Genomic DNA, 17,777 nt, shown 5'->3' with positions numbered 1-17,777 from the left:
CAACTCCACCCATAAATCCCCAAATATTGACACAGAAGGATTTGATGACAGTCGCCGAAAGATTCGGAAAAGAGTGGAGGCAGGTGGGAATTCTGCATCTAGGGCTGGAGCAGAGCAGGCTGGACCAGATCCAGGAGGAAAATCCGAACAATTCCACTATGAGGAGTTTCGAGATGCTGCGGGATTGGCAGCGGCGTCAGCGAGAGGAAGCCACGGCGTCCCAGCTCCTAGCCTGCCTTGAGAAGGCCCACCTTGATCCCGAAATCCTCAACTTCCTCCGGAGCCTCCAGGGGAATTGAGGGACCCCCAAACTCCCTTCCTGGGGGAGGGGAGTGTGATATCAAATTCATATAAAATTGAGACCATTAAATGCTCTTTTATTCCATGAGTGCTGAGTTTTAGGATCAAGTGCCGAGAACATCCATCTTTACTCCTGATTTAAAGATCCCAGAAGGAAGTCCAGGCTCTGCTCCACTTCCTCAGGGATGGACACAGCAGGTTTTGCAGTACTTTCCCAAGAGTTTTTTGCATGCTGACAGATCCTCTTCCCTACAAATTCCAGCCTCTGGAACTTCAAGAAGCCATGGCAATGTCAGGAGAGTCACAAGGCTACTACATGCTGATCCCAGAATCCACAACCTCCTCTGGAGCTTCCAGGGGAATTATGGGACCCCCTACACCCCAAACCCTATTTTGAGGGTGGGGTTATATCAAATTATTATCAGATCAAGACCATTAAATGGAGTTTTATTCCATGAGTGTGGAGTTTTGGGGTCATTTCCAATTTGGGATGAGGGGAGGAAATCAAGGATCTGCTCCTCTACCTCAGGGATGGGGGGAAGGTTTTGGGGTCTTTCACTGGGGTTTTTGGGAGTGCTCACAGATCCCATCCCAATTCCTGTATCTCATCCAGGAAGAAGTCCAGGTCCTGGCGGGTGACAGCAGGATTGGTGATAATCGGCCGGAAGAAGTTGACGTGGGATCCTTGGGGTTGGTACCCCACCATCATGGAGCCCCTCCGGATCATCTTTTCCTTGATGGCTGGGGCCACCTAGGGGGACACACCATTTCAGGAGGATTTTGTTTTTCTTTTTGGGTGATTTCTGGGGATTTGGAAGGCTGTTGGAGGTGGGGGGAATTTGGAATTCTGGGCTCACCTTTCCCAGTTTGTCCCAGAATTGCGGGCAGTTCTCCTGGCCCCGCAGGCTGGGTGGGATGAACCAGAAGCAGAGGTTGATAAATTCTGGCTGCAGGAAGAGGAAGGAGATCATGACCCTTCACCCAATTCCCAGAATCTGATAGGGATTTGCACTTCCAGAAATTCAGCCATGTGTATTTACTTGTCTGTGGTTGGAACCTCCAGGATTTAATACTCCAGGATTTAAACCTCCAAAATGGAAACTTCCAGGATGATTAAACTCCAGGATTTCAACCTCTGGGATTTCAACCCCTGGGGTGATTTAAATCTGTGGAATTCCAAACTGCAGGATTTCAGATTCTGGGATTCAAACCTGTGGGATTTGTCCTCAGGGATTTAAACCTCCAAGACTTAAACTTCTGGGACAATTCAAACCTCTGAGATTTCAGCCTCTGGGATTGAAAACTCTGGAATTTAAACTTTGGGGATTCAAACCTTTGGGATTAACCGCCAGGCAGTTAAAGCTCCAGGATGATTTAAACCCGTGGCATTCCAACCTCCAGGACTTTTAGGTGTCCATGTCCCCCATTCTCCATTCCACCATCACCCTTACCTCCATCACCAGCTGGAATCCCTCCCTCCTCTTCACCTGCTCCAACAGATACCTGGGGACAGCAAAGGGGTGAAGCCAAGTTTGGGAGGGTGGAGGGTTCCCCCTGATCCTGGGGCTCACCGAGAGGCACCGAACGCCCGCTCCACACGCTGTGCCAGCCCCCGGGTCCCCACGGCTTTCCAGAGGATCCAGAGCTTGAGGCCGTCGGCGCGGCGGCCGCACTGGGGGCTCTTGTCCCCTGTGTCCAGGGACACGTCGTAGAACTTGTCCCGCTGGAACAGGTACGAGGCCCCCACGCCATGGCAGCGCTGCAGGAGCCCCTGGGATGGGCAGGGGGCACCAGAATTAATGAGGGGGCCCAGGAGGCATCCTAGGGGCACAAATTCAGGATGGGGGGCACCTACGGAGCTGTCACGGAGCAGGAATGCTGAGCACTGCAACCCCACCATCAACAGCTTGTGGGGGTTCCAGGTCACTGAGTCAGCTCTGGTGGGGGGGAACAGCAGAGTTTGGGGGGGGCCCTCTGGGGAAAAAGGGTATCCCCAAAAGCTCAGAGGGCAGGTGGGAGTCTTTTGCGGGGGTAGGGGGAGGGACACACCTGTGGATGCCGGCAAGGAGATGACGGAGTTGGGGGGACAGGAGGGCGCTGCCCCCCCATGCTGCCTGCAGGAAAAGGGGGATCAGCACGCACAGGGGGACCCCCAAGCCCCCCCAGCCAAGCACCCCAAACTCACGTCCACATGCAGCCACAGCCCGTGGCGGGCACAGACGTCGGCGATGGCGTCCAGCGGGTCGAAGGCGCCCAGGAAGGTGGTGCCACTCGTGGCACACACAAAGAGGGGCTCTGAGCCCTGGAGGGGATTAGGGAGGGGTCTGGGGATATTGGAGGGTGCTGGGGGCATGGAAGGGGGTAGAGGGCAGGGGAGCACAGGGAGTCAAAGGTGGCCAAGATGGTGGCACAGAAAAAGAAGGGGCTCCGAGCCCTGGGTGGGCATTTGGGGGGACTTTGATATGGCTCAGGAGGAAAGCTGTGGGGGGCTGGAGGATACAGGGGGACTTTGGGGGTGCAGGAAATGGGCTACAGAGGGATTTGGGGCAGACAGGCAACTGACTTTAAGGAAGGGCAGGAGGTCTGGGGAGGACAGGGGACATTGGGTGCACTGAAGAACTGAAGAGACAGTGGGGGGACATTGGAAGACATTCAGGGTTTTTGGGGGGACATTGGGGGACATGGAGTGTGGTTTATGTACATGGGAAGGGCTTTGGGAACATTGGAGAGGCTTTGGAGACTTAGAGGTGGGGACATGGACTTTGAGGGAGCTTTGGGAACACTGGGAAGGCCGTTGGGGTTACTGCGGAGCCATTGGGGAGTTTGAGGGCCTTTGAGGTGTGCAGCCTCTCCTGACCTCAGCTTTCACCCTCTGGATCTCCTTCTCCAGCTCTTCCGGGATCATCTTCCCCCTGAAGGGAAGGGATAGGGATGGATACCTGCAGGAATCCCCTGACCTGGGGTCCCTCGGGACCTCCCAGCACTCACCTCTCATCTGTCCGCACCAGGTGAACGTTGTCCGTGCCAATTCCCAGGAGAGCAGCTCCTTTTAGGATGGAGTAATGGCTCTGGGCAGGAAAACAGGACCGGGATTGGGAGGACCCCAGGATCAGATTCTGGGGTCACCTCAGGGACCAGACTTGGGATAACCCCAGATTTTGGGTAATCTCAGGGACTAGACTTGGGGTGACCCCACAGACCAGGTTTTGGGATAGCCTCAGTGACACCAGGTTTTGGAGTGACCCCATGGATCAGGTTTAGGGCAACCTCCAAGGATCAACTTTGGGGCGACACCAGGATCAGTTTTTGGGATGACCCCAGGTGAGCCCCTGGATCATGTTTTGTGGAGGTCCCAGGGATGACATTTGGAGTGACCCATGGGATCAGGTTTTGAGTGACCTCAGGTGGCCACATTTGGGATGACTCAAGGAATCAGGTTTTGGGGTGACCCCAGGAATAGGGTTTGGAATGACCCAATGGATTAGAATTGGGATGACTCTGAGGATTAGGTTTTGGGGTGACCTCGATCCCCCAGTCCCACCTCCTGGGATGCAAACAGGCCCAGGCGAGGCAGGTCCCAGTTCCCTCTGCTGCGGCTCTCCGGGAAACGCCGGAATCGCGCCACGTTCATGGCCAACATGTTGGACATAGAGCCCCCTGCCCAGGACAGGGACCTCCGTTTCACCCCCAGGGCACCACGGACAGGCTGCCAGGGGCAGAGGGGGGACAGGGATACCCCTCGGGAAGGGTCCGGGATACCGGGAGCGAAGATGCCATCGCCGCTGCTCCACCCCACGAGCTCCCAGAGCTTGGCCAGGACCTGCTCCTCCATCAGCACCAGCACTGGGGCCACTTCCTATGTGTACCTGGAAGGGCCCAGCAGCAGTCGGGAGGGTTCCCCTCCCCCTGAAACCTCAGAACCCCAAACAACTTCCCCAGAGCCTCAGCACCCCAAAACCCTCCCCACAGAAGCCCCCCTCCATCAGCACCAACACTGGGGGCTAGATCAGGGCAGTCAGCACAGGGTTTTGGCAGGTCCTTTCTCATTTGGGCTCCTCAACACCCCCAAAACCCTCCCTCCAACCTTGAGCAGCCCAAAATCCTCCCGCCAGCACCTCCCCCTCCATCAGCACCAGGGGCTCCTTGCAGGTGGATCTGGGGGAGGGGAGGGTCATGGCAGCTTTTTGAGGGGTCTCCCCATGCGCCAGCTGCCCTTTGGGAGTGTTGGGGGCTCACGGGCTCGTGTTGAGGGTCTCGGTGAGGAACCGGCCAGCCAGGGCGTGGTGGTCCACAGTCCAGCCCCAAGAAAAGCTTGTTGAAGAACCAGTTTATTTATTTGGCATGTTTACTGCTTGATTTGTGGTTTGGTGGTCCTTTTGGGTTTTTTCTCCCCCTGTTTTTAGAGTGAAGTAGGTGAATGAGGCTAGTTGGCCCATGATGATGAACGGGTGTTCTACTGGCTGACTGCCTACTAAGGTTAGAATGAGGATATTAGCGACTAGGGTTCACAACCCTTGTTCAGGGTTCAGGGATAGAGACCTGCCTTTGTTATTTTATTGGGCCAGGTGTGGGTTTATCTGTTTGTTACTTAGCTATTTTCTGGCCAAGTTTCAAATCCCTGTCCCCTCCCATCGTGTTGTTAACCCCTCCTATCCCAAACTGTTCCCTTCCCTTGAAGTCCTTCATTGGTTTATATACCTTGTATTCCCCACCTTGTGTTCCACCCCCAATTCTCCTGATTAGCTAGAGATTCTATCCTCCCCTGAGACCTGCCCCCCTTTATAAGCTGTTGTTTGCCCCCAGTTTGTGGTCCTGGGACCTTGGGGAGGGGGTTTTTGCCATCTAAAAACGTTACCCAGAGTTCTACCCCAGGCCCGTGCTGTGGCCCATTTGTTCCACGCTGCGCCTCCACTGGTAGCTGGGATAGTGTGGAGCCCAAAAGAGGGGGACTGTAGCCCACCCCCGTCACCATCCAGCCGGGATGCGCGACAGGGGGTGACCTGGGGGAACACAGAGGGGACAGAGGGTGGTCAGGGGAGGACATGGGGGGGGGCAGGGAGAGGCAGGGAGAGATATGGGAGGGGATAGGGGCAAATGGGGGGGAACATGAGAGGGTTAAGGATGGCACGTGGAGGGTGGGACACGGGAAGATAAGGGGAGGGCCTGGGAGGTTCCGAGGAGTCATGGCAGGGTCAGAAGGAGACTGGGGAGACAGGAGGAGGATATGGAGGACGGAATGAGGGGGTGTGAGGAAATGGGAAAATGGGTGGGCAGAGGGGATACAGGGGAATCAGGGGATGCACAAGAGGGACATGGAGGATGGGGGGACAGGAAGGATTGGGGGTGGGTATGGAGGGATCAGATGGGACTTGGAAGGAGTTGGAGGTATATGGGGAGGGTCAGGGAGTGGATGCAGGGGGAAATGGGGGGGCATGGGGGCAGTCAAGCGAGATGCAGAAGATTGGGGTGTTATGAGTTTGAACGAGGCCAGATTTTGAGAAGGAAAAAGGCTCTCGTTTATTAAAACAAACTACAGAGGACGGGGAGTTTGACATAAGCCCAAACTCCCATGCAACAACCCAAAGATAACGTGTCCCAAACACGCTGGGTTCTCCCCCAAAAGTAGGTCCCTCAGAAGGAGAAGAACCCCAAACCCAACCGAAACCCTCACTTTATAACCTCTCTCAGGTCCAGGATTGGTGGGTGTTGGATCTGCACGTTGATTGATTGTTTTCCCGTGTTCTCATTGGTCCATATCAATATTCATTCTGGACCAATCATTTTCTTGGGGCATCGAATGATTGCTCAAGTCCCCTGTCCAATCACCTCCCGACCCCCTTCGACTATCACCCCCACCAAACCCTGGACCTGCCCACCCCAGGACCCACAACAAACACCCATCAAATCACCCCAAAACAGCAATTCCAACCCAGCCCCAATTCAACACAAATTGAACACCATTTATAACAACTTCCCCCCTAAAACTTTGATCGGGCTTTAGCCCGCATCAGCATGTCCAACATTTTCTTAATTAGTTTCTTCTTCAATGGTGTATAGTTGTCTCAATTTCTGGTATTGCTTGTACATCTCAGGGGCTGACTTGGCAATCTCTGAGTTCTCCGCTATTTCCACTCCATTTTCTTGTAGTAGCAGCTTTCTTTCATTAAACATGGTTCATAAACCCCATGTCTTATCTTTCTTTCAATCAGTCTCTTTCCTGAACAGATTAATTTTTCTTTCATAGGGCATTCCCCCATTAACTTCTGTTTGAAATTCCCTATATTTTCATATAGCCAATGTGTTTTTCCATCTTCTATACAGCTGGTGAATGACAAAGAGTTGAAGCAATTGGGACTCGGATTCGTGCGGGTTCTAGGGACAGCAGTCCAAGAATCTCCTGCACACAGAGGATAGTGGCATTTCTGAAATGGCAGTGGGGGTCCGGTACAAGCTACTCTCCCAGCCATGTCTCCCCTCCACAGAGGATCAGCGACTCTGTGGTAAGAATATAACCTCATCCAGTCTTGCCCCCCCGCTTTCCTTGTTTATTTCTGTGAGATTCTTACCAATTACTGCTGCAGGAGTCTACCTTCCCTTTTGTATCAACCTGTTCCTTCCGTCTTTTAGGGGCAGATTGCTAGAGGCATGGGAGAATGCTCTATCTTTTCCTGGATCTCAGGATCTGTATTAATAAATACCAGAGATTAAAATACTTCCTTCACAACTCATATCATTTCACCCCCCCTAAATAGAGAAAAAAAAAGTTACAACTTTCAATTAGTTATTTTACAATAAATCTAACAAAGTTCTATTATAACTCATAACTTATTTGTCTTCTTATGGTGTTTCTGATGTCTTCTTCCTTAGAATCAGCTTGGTGTTACTTAGCTGAGGTCAGAGATAGCCCCTCGGGTGCTGAAACTGGCCCTTTCACTCGGGTGACAAGTGTCCATCCTGCTCCTGTGTTTGAATAACTGTTTCGCTAAAACTTGGAATGGACCTTCCCACTTTGGGATTAATGGTTGTTCTCTCCAGGTCTTGATAAATACCCAGTCACCAGGTTGGAATTTGTGGATTTTGAAATCAATGGGAGTAGCTTGAGGAAGATATCCCTTAATTCTTCTAAAGTGCAGGTTGTAGTCTTGATATATTTTCTCACACCCCATTCTCCTTCTTCATATGTTCTCACATCTCCTGAAGTTGTTAAGAATGGTAAACAAAACATAATTTCATATGGTGGCACTCCTATATTTGCCCTTGGTTTAGTCCTTATCCTCATTAGTGCCAGAGGGAGACATTTCAACCAATTCTTCTTTGTTTCTTCTGTTAATTTTGTAAGAGTTATCTTAAGAATCTGATTCATTCTTTCTACCCTCCCAGAACTTTGGGGTCTCCATGGAGTGTGAAATTTCCAGATGATATTTAGAGCATTCATTAGTTGTTGTAATATCTTAGCTGTAAAATGAGGACCTCTATTGGAGTCAATAGTATCAATTATTCCATATCGGGGTATGATTTGTTCTAATAAAATTTTGCTTACAGTCTCTGCAGTTCCTTTCGTTGTTGGATATACCTGCACCCAATGAGTCAGATGGTCTATCATTACTAGTAAATACTTATACCTTTGTAACTGTGGTAATTCCGTAAAGTCTGTTTGTATACATTGAAATGGTCTTTTTGCTAACTCGCTTCCCACTGGAGGTAATTTTCTCATTATTTTTCTATTTATCTTCTGACATGTCATACATTCTCTGGTTATTATTTTGGCAATTTCCCATACCCCAATACATACATAAGTTCTCATAAAATGATCGCACAAAGCTTGAGTGCGCCGATGGGTTGAGACATGTAGGTCCTCTAATATCTTCCTAGTTAATGCTCTAATACTTGTCTACCCTCTGGCATCCTCCATTCTCCTTTTTCATTTTGGTCCACACCATGTTTTAGTAACTCTTCTTGTTCTTTCTCATTAAATGTAGGGATCTCCTCCTTTCCTCTATCATCATCATCATTCTCATCTCCTATTTCATTTAGTTTGAGGACCTTTTCTGAATTCTCCACTGTGGCCCTCTTTGCAGTTATATCTGCCAAGTTGTTCCCTTTTATTTCTCTAGTATCACCTTTTTGGTGTCCTTTTGTATGCACCACTGCAATTTCTTTAGGCCCTTTCAAAGCTTCTAGCACTGCTCTTATGAGGCCTTCATGAATCAAGGTTTTTCCTTTTCAGTAACAAATCCTCTCTCCGCCCAGATTTTCCCAAAGGTATGTACTACCCCATAAGCATATTTAGAATCAGTGAATATAGTGCCATTCTTTTTGTCCAACCATTTCACTCCTTTTAATAGTGCATCAATCTCACAACACTCTGCAGACCAATTCACAGGAAGCTTTCCTTTTTCCACAACTGTCATTGTATATCCCTCTACTATGGCATATCCTGATACTCTTTTCCCATCAACTACTTGTGATGAACCATCTATAAAAAGTATTTCTCCCTCAGATAAAGGTTGTTCTAATAGATCCTCTCTGACTTTTATCTTCAAATCTATAGTTTCGAGACAGTGATATGGTAATTCTTCCTTTGGTTCTCCATATAAGAACTGCACGGGGTTCTGAATTCTTGTTGTAGCTAATTCTATATTTTCACTGTTGTTTAAAATCAATTCATACTTTAAAAGTCTACTGTCTGAAATCCACTGACATGCTCTCCTACTTACGATATTTTTTAAATCATGGGGAGTATATACCTTGATTTTGTTACCTAATGTTAACCTGTAACCTTCTTCTAGGAGAACTACAGTGGCAGCTACTGCTTGGAGACAAGGAGGCTGACAGCGGCGAGGGAAGACAAGCAATCAGTTAATATGATTGGTAAAGCAAGCTTCAGCTTATTTTGAGTACAACGGAACTTTTGTATGTTTCTATTCGTGATGCGTACTCATCGTTAGTTCATTGGTTTAAAGCAAAAAGTTACATTACATACTCCTCTTCCTTTGTGGTTTCTAACACAGGGTTCTTCCTCATTCTCGTTGCTTTTACTTTCAATTTTTATATTGCAAAACCTCTTTTCTTCTTCATTTTTACTGCTGTCCTTGCCCTTTCGACCTTGTCAGCATAACACAGCACACTTTGCAATCTCCTTATCATGGCGTGCAGCCTAGTTATGTCAAGCCAACATGGGGTTTGCTTGTACAACATTTCAAGGGACCCATGGCCCTGTTTATCCAGCCATTCTTCCACAATAGGCCAACCTCTGACAACCGAGTCTGATAATTTTGAGATGTGGGCAATGGGCTTCCGCACTCCACACCATTCTTGTACAACGACACCATAAGCTATTCCTTCTTCTACATTAGCAAACAGTTCAAACAGTCTATTCAAATCCGGTAAACTTAACGCTGGGGCATTTGCTAATTTTTCCTTTAATTCTTCCAGCTGCTTCTCATCATCTTCACTCCAATTTATAGGCTCATCTTCAACCAATTTGTTATATAGGAATTTAACTAACTTTGTGTGTCCATCTATCCATCATTTACAGTATCCAGTTAATCCAAGTAATTTCCTTACATCCGTTTTTGTTGTAGGCGCTGGTAAGGATAGTATGCCCTGAATTCAATCAGCATCTAATTTCTTGTATCCTTTCCCAGTTATGTGACCCAGATCTTTTACTTCAGGTTCAACAAACTGTAACTTCTTTTTGGATACTTTTAACCCTTTTCCCCCCAGGAAGTTCAGTAGATTAACCGTTGTTGCTTGTACTTCCTCTCTTTGTTCCCCAGAAATCAACAAATCATCTACATACTGTAGAACCTGGGAATTTCCTTCGGGTGTAAATTGTTTTATGATTTCTTCTAGAGTCTGGCCAAACAAATTTGGTGACTCTGTGAATCCCGGAGGTAAACTTGTCCATTGCAGCTGTTGTTTCCTCCCAGTTTCCTCATCCTCCCATTCGTATGCAAACCATTTTCTACTTTCTTTTTCAAGTGGGCAGGACCAAAAAGCATCTTTCAGATCTATAACACTAAACCATGCATGTTTTGATGGTACTTTGCTTAATAAATTGTATGGGTTGGCTACCACTGGGTATCAGGTAATTGTTTACTTATTTACTTCTCATAGGTCTTGGACTAACTGATATGTACCATCTGGTTTCTTCAGAGGCAATATAGGAGTGTTATGTGGGGACATACATGGTTCTAGAATTCCTTCTTCAATCAGGTTTTTAATGACAGGTGTCAATCCTTGCTTCCCTTCTATAGAAATTGGTTATTGTTTAATTCTTATTGGAGGAAGGTTGGGTTTCATTTTTACTTCTGCAGGTGGAATGCTTAACAGTCCACCCTCTTCTGCCCACACCCTCGGATTTATGGCCTTTTCATCTTCCTCCCTCAAAACCATCATCTTTACTACCATATGTTCTCCCTCAGGTACTACTATCTTTAATTGCACCTGTAAATCCCGGCCTAGAAGGTTAGAATCTAATTCTGGCAAGTATAGCAGGTCTGCAGAGCCTTCTCTGAAACTTCCTTTTATAGACACTTCTTCAATGATGGGTACTTCCAAAGGGTTGTTTTCAGCCCCTCTAACTTTACATGTTCCGTTACTTAGTTTGCATCCTTAGGGATTTTTGAAACACTTGAACGATCTGCCCCAGTGTCAACTAGAAATTCAATTTCTTCACTCTGAGGGCTAATTTCTAAGTTTACCAGAGGCTCCTTTTGATGACCAATATCATCCCTCAGAGCGTAGAGCCCCTGACACCCCTAGTCATCTCCTGTTTGCCTCTCTCCTAGGGTGTCCTGTTCTTGTGCGATGGCTTCACCTATTCTTTCTTTTCTACAAAAATTCCTGGTGTGTCCCCTTTCTCCACAATAAAAACATATGATATCGGCCCAAGGTGGTCTTCCTTCCACCCAAGATGTTCTGCTATCTCTATTTGGCTCTTTCTTGCTACTTGGTTGTACTTTGAATTCACCTCCTCGAGGCCCTGCGTACTCGCCTTTTCTCACTCCTGTCAATTCACTACTTCTGAACCCTGCACTTTCCCTAGCCACTGCTACCATGATTTTTGCTTTTGTCCTGGTCTTTTCCTCCTCCCTCCTTAAATATACTTTTTGTGCCTCCCATAATAACTCGTTCATTCCTTTTTCTTGCCAATCATCCAGCTTTTCTAATTTTCTCCTGATGTCTACCCAAGCCTTTGTTACAAATTGAATTTTGACTAGGACTTGTCCTTCTGGACTGTCTGGATCAACACTAGAATACTAGAATACAATTCAAAATTTCTTTTAAATGTCTCTAACCAGGCACTAGGTGACTCATCCCGTTCCTGATGGCTATCAAATGCCAGTTTAGCATTATTTGTTTTACGGACAGCCTCTCTTATCCTTCTTATAATTAGGGTTCTATATTGTCTCATACTTGCTCTTCCCTCCTCCTGATTTGGGTCCCAGTTGGGTGGATTGAGAGGCATCTTCTCTTCCCCTCTGGGACCACCTCAATTCTCCCTCTCCCAAATTTTCATGCCTGCTGCACTAATCATTTGTATTTCCTCTGAGGAAAAGAGTATTTCTAAAATTGAATTTAATTCTTCCCATGTGTAAATATTGGGTCCTAGAAATTGATCTAGTTGCTGTGAGATGCCTATGGGATCTTCTAATAAAGGTTTAATTTCTTTCTTAAAATTTCTAACCTCAGAGGCCGTGAATGGGGCATTCACAAAACCAGTACCACCTCTGGCCCTCCCCATAGGCACTTCCCTTAGAGGAAACAACTTTTCAATTCTCCCACCTTCATCTTGAATTTTCTTTGCTTGGAACCTTGTATTATATTGATGGCTTTCTACATGCTTATCTGGTTCAATTAACTTCTTTTCCTCTATATCTTTACAACAACAGGCCCTTTTCACTCCCTGACCTTTTGTTCGCAAACTTTCCTCCTGCTTTTGACTCTCAGTATGTTGGGGTATGGGGGATAAATAAAAAAGGAATGTTTTGTTATGTTCCAGAAATAAGAATAGAGGAAGAGGTACTTTGGGTTGTCGGTTGAAATATGGAGGAAAAATAAAGAGGGGTATTTTGGAAAGTTTTGGGAGCCAAGACTGGGGTATGGACACTCTGAGTGGTACTAGAGACCGGTGTCTGGGTACTTGAGGAACTGGAGGGAATCTGCAAAACTGAAGGAGTACTAGAATGGGCAGGTTCTGGTATATTTGGGAAAGGAGATGATACAGAAGAAGGGATGCTGGGAGCAGGACAACTTGAATTAAAAGGTTGAGGTGATTTTAAAACTCCTGTGGGAGTAGATCCTGAAATTGCATCCACCTCATGAGATGGTACTGAGGGGGTACAAGGTTGGAGGGGGAGGAGGAAGGTGGTCTATAGGAGGAGTCAGAGGAGGAGGTAACGGGAGGTAATCTAAGGGAGATGGATACTCTGAGTGTAATCTAAGGCATCAGGAGGGGGAGGCAGAGGAAGATGGTCTAAAGGATCCCACCTCCTTTCTGGTAGCTTAGTTTCTTCTTTTTCTTCTTCTCTGGATACCTTATATCCTTTTATTTCCTCTTCCTGTTTCTCCCTTTCTAACCAACATTTAGCATAACTAATCTCTTCCTTGCAAGGTTCTACCCAGGTATTGACATATCTATTTAAAGCTGTACATAGCCATCTTTCTTTTGTCCCGTACCAGGACAGGTCCTTCAGCAATACTCTCTTTAGGCCATATTTCTGTACAGTAGCTCATAATTTTTATTTTATCTAGATCCTTCATTCCCTCATAAGTATCCCAGTTTATTAAAAGTTCACCTAAAGGACTACTAGGAGGTATTTACTTAAAAACTTCCTTCCCTTTTCTCTTCCTGCTAGCACTTTTTCCAGCACACTGTCCCATCTTTAACTAGCAATTGGTATCCAATTACAATTTAAAAAATATATATTATTTTGTTAATTATTTTTTTAATTTATTTATTTATTTTAATTTTTTTTTAATAAGGGATAAGTATTAGTTATTAATGAGGAAGAGAAAATAAATATTAATTATTGTGGAAAATGTATTAATAATGGTTACTTTTAAAAGTTCCTTATCGTAAGAGGCAAGACAAAGATGGCAACTTTTAAAGAAATGTTTGACCTGGGAAACGAAATAAATGTGGTAGCTTTGGTGGGAAACAAAACAAAAAAATGGTGACTCAAAGAAATATTTAGTATGGGAAACAAAATAAATATTGCAGTTTAACAAGGGTTTCGGAATAAAAATGTCAATTGAAATGAACATTTATAACCTAAGAATAGTGAAATATCCAAATTAATTCAAAAAAGAAATGTAATAGCTATTGTCTTAGCTGGAAAACTAAACAATAACGATGGCTATTTCAAGAAATTAAGCAACTTACAACCACTTGCTCAACCAAATACAAAATAGACGCAGAGAGCCACTTACTCAACAGAAGACAAAATGGCCACTCTGAAATAAACCACCTGCTCACCCGAATACCAAATGACCACAGCGAGCCACTTGCTCAACAAAAGACAAAATGGCTACAGTGAAACGAACCGCCCGCTCAACCAAATACAAAATGGCCGCAGCGGGGTCTTATACTTGCCCTCCCTGAGTAGCAGTCGGAGGACTTTCAGCTTGTCCTCACCTCCAAACCTCACTCTGCAGAGATCTCGACAACTCATGTACAATGGGCTTCCACTGGAGAGGCTCTGCCTCTTGAATTTTGCCTTAGCTTAGACAGGTTCTAACATCCCCTTCAGCCCTAGTGGCTGAAAGGGCCCTTCCATAGCAGGGGGCCCACCTGCCTGCTTGAGGGCCACTGCACCTGTGAAGTTTAGGCCCCTCAGTTACCCCTACGACCCCCTGATGGGATCCCAGCTCAGGGTCCTGAGTCTGTCCCCCTCTGCAACCCCCCCAGTGGGATCCTAGCTCAAGGGCTCCCTAACTCTCTTACGCTGGGCACCCTCCCCTTCCCCTGTCTCAGAAAGGGGCACTCCCATATACAGTGGCTACTTTGTCTGGCAGTCTCTGTATAGGAGTTTTTCTCCCACCCCTAAGGTCCTAGTTCCTCAGAGATTAGACTCCCCTGCTCTATCTCTGAGGAACAACCCTCCAGGTGATTTGGGCTAGTGGTCAGAGCTTTTGCCCCTTACTCTGGGCAGTCCAGCCCACTAACACCCTCCTCTCAAGGCCAAGGGCCCAAATCACCCCTTGGAGCCTCCACTCACTGGAGGAACGGGCGCCTGAGCAGGTAAGGGTGGCTAGAGGAGGGTACTCTTCATCTCCCCTACTCTAGGGGTCCCTAGAGGTACACTCACTCAACGGCTGCAACACTCGCTTCCCCCACACACTTGCTTCGGGAGTCTGCGCTCACAGTCCCTGTCTCAATCACGCACATTCACTTCGCACCCCCTCGCACCTTAAACCCCACTCGCACTGCTCAGGGGCAGTGTGAGGCCCACTCCCTCTCGAAGGGCTCTCACCTTTTTGGGCTGTTGTGTCCTCTGCAGCCTTGGGTATAGGCAGCAATCCCTTCTGCAGTCCGACGTAGTCAAATCTCTGGCAGCCAAAAAAGGTGGCTGGACGTATCTCCCAGGTCCTGAGCTACCCCAGACCAGTTTGGGGCGTGGGCTATCCCTGATGAGTCCCCAGAAGATGTTATGGATTCGAACGAGGCCAGATTTTGAGAAGGAAAAAGGCTATTGTTCATTAAAACAAACCACAGAGGACAGGAGTTTGACATAAGCCCAAACTCCCATGCAACAACCCAAAGATAACAATGTCTCCCAAACACACTGAGTTCTCCCCAAAAAATGTAGGTCCCTCAGAAGGATCTGTGTGTTGATTGGTCCCTGTGTTTTCCGGTGTTCTCATTGGTCCATATCAATATTCATTCTGGACCAATCATTTTCTTGGGGCATCGAATGATTGGTCAAGTCCCCTGTCCAATCACCTCCCGACCCCCTTCGACTATCACCCCCACCAAACCCTGGACCTGCCCTCCCCAGGACCCACAACAAACACCCATCAAATCATCCCAAAAGAGCAATTCCAACCCAGCCCAAATTCAACACAAATTGAACACCATTTATAACAGGGGAGACATGGAGGGGAACATGGCAGGGGCCACAATGTTTGACACTGTCAGGCACCAGGGGCCACACTGGGAACCGCTGGGCCGGAGTGAGAGCGGCCGTGCCCAATGCAGTTTGTGCAGGGCTAAACTGGGAGGCACTGGGCCTGCCCTGGGGCTGAACTGGTGTGCACTGGTGCGTACTGGGAGCGCACCGGTGCGGACGCTGAAGCGCAGCACATCCCGGCAGCGCTGCAGGAGCCGCTCCCGCCCCTCCCCATCGCTCCGCAGCTCCAGATCCAGCAGGTCCCGCAGCTCCTGCAGCTCCTTCCAGTCACACACCTGGGAAAGCACTGGGAATGACTGGGAACGAGACTGGGAGTGGGACTGGGAACCGCAGGGGGAACGAGCTGGGAATGATGTTGACAATGGGAATGGGACTGGAACCAGGAACCAGAATGGGAATGGGACTGGCACCAGAACTGCAAACAGAATGGGGAATGGGAATGACAATGAGGCTGGAAGTGGGACTGCAAATAGGACTAGAAATGGAAACAAGATGGGGAACAAGACTGGAAATGAGAATGAGACTGCAACTGGGACTTACTCTCATTTCCAGCCCCAGTGCCACTCCCAGTCCTATTCCGAGTATAAGATTGGGAAGGGGACTCAGAATGGGAACAGGACTGGAAACGCGAACGGGACTGAGAATGGGATTGGGAATGGGACTAGCTGTTGGAACAGGGCTGGAAGCGGGACTTGTATTAAGAACAGGATTGGGAATGGGAATGGAACTGGGTTTCAGAATGGGAATAGGACTGGGAAAGGAGCAATATTGTGACCCTCACCCCCTTCCATGTCTGCTTCCAGTCACACGCCTGGGAATGACTGGGAATAGGATTGGGAATGACTGGGAAGGAGAATGGGATAGGGACGGGGACAGGGAATGCCTGGGAACAGGACAAGCAATAGGGACAAATCGGGAACCCCATCCCCTGCCAGGGGGCTCCTTCCAGTCACCTACCTGTGGGGACAGGAATGGGATTGGGATTGAGAATGGTACTGGAAACAGGAATAGGATGCAATGGAACTGGGGACCCTCCCTCTCAAGTGCCCCAGTGTCCCAACCTTCTGTGTCACATCTGTGCTCTTCCGCACGCCCTCCTCCAGCAGGATCTGGAACACTTCCTGCAGGAATTCCTCCCCAGCGGCCGTGTCCAGGCCAGGACATTCCAATGGGATGCTGTCCCCAGCTCCAGAGGGCTCAGCCATGGCAGGAGAACACAGGGAGACCCCGAAGTGCAGCAGGAGGGACCCTGGAATTGGCAGCAGTCGGCAGGAGTGGGGGATCCCAGGATGAGCTCCTCCTGGAAGCAGATAACCTTGGGATAAAGCGATCCTGGGACAAGGATCTCCTGGGATAAGGTGGTCCCAGAACGAGGTGATTGTGGGATAAGGATCTCCTGGGGTAAGGTGATCCCAGGCTGAGCTTCCCCCTGTGATGAGGTGCTCCTGGAATAAGGCTCTCTCAGGGTGAAATTCTCCTGGGATACGGCGATTACAGAATGATGTTCTTCTGGAATGACGTAGTTCTGTAACAGGATGATCACATTAGGTGTTCCCAGGATGGGTTTCTCCCGGCATCAGGCTCTCTGGACTCACCTCTCCTCTCACCTCTGCCAGCTGCAATTTTCCAAGATCAGGTGCTGCCAGGAACAGGTTCTCCTGGGATTAGATGATCCTGGGACCAGGCTTTCCCAGCTCCTCTCTCTTCCCTCCCCAGGATGGAATTTTCCTCTGGTCACATCGCCAGGGGCAAGGAGCAAAGTCCAGGACTCGGGAAGGAGCCCCGGAGGGTTCTGGGGACAGGGGGAAGGGTTAGGACTGTGCCCCCAGATCTGTGGGAAGAGTGGTGACCCCATATGACCTCCCACTCCCAGTGTCCCCACAACCCATTCCCAGTGTGGCCCCCACCTATTCCCAGGGTCCCCAAACTTATTCTCATTGTCCCCCCTGTCGCCAGTGTACCCCCCACCTGTCCCTGGTGTCCCCCCATTACTTGCAGTGTGTTCCCCCACCAGTGTTTGGTGTCCCCCATGTCCTGTGTCCCTACACCCATTCCCAGTGCCCTTCATTTCCCGTGTACCCCAAATCCCAGTACCAGTGTCAACAAGTTCCACCAGTCCGAAGATTCCTGCAGGATCCCGCAGCACTATGTTGATTTTGTCTAGGTTCTGCATCAGGGAGCTTCTCGTTGTCCTTCCACTGTTGGCCATACAGCCCTGCTGCCATTGCAGGGCAGTGGCGGCCGCCGCAGTGCTGGTGCTATTTAATGCCTCTCCTCGTGCAGGGTGCTGGGAAGGGGACGCTGCTGCCACTGTCCCTGCCCTTTCCGCCGGCAGTGCAG

General features: G+C 48.5%; 1 pseudogene; it reads right to left on the bottom strand.

Annotated features, from left to right (window-relative positions):
• Window positions 1–731: 731 nt before the first annotated feature.
• Window positions 732–17,742, bottom strand: LOC132085733 (cysteine sulfinic acid decarboxylase-like; annotated as a pseudogene).
• Between the last annotated feature and the right edge of the window lie 35 nt (window positions 17,743–17,777).

Source organism: Ammospiza nelsoni, chromosome 32 (genome assembly GCF_027579445.1).
Source record: "Ammospiza nelsoni isolate bAmmNel1 chromosome 32, bAmmNel1.pri, whole genome shotgun sequence".
Lineage (NCBI taxonomy): Eukaryota > Metazoa > Chordata > Aves > Passeriformes > Passerellidae > Ammospiza > Ammospiza nelsoni.
Note: the sequence above shows the minus strand (reverse complement) of the source record. Positions and strands in the feature narration are given on the sequence as shown.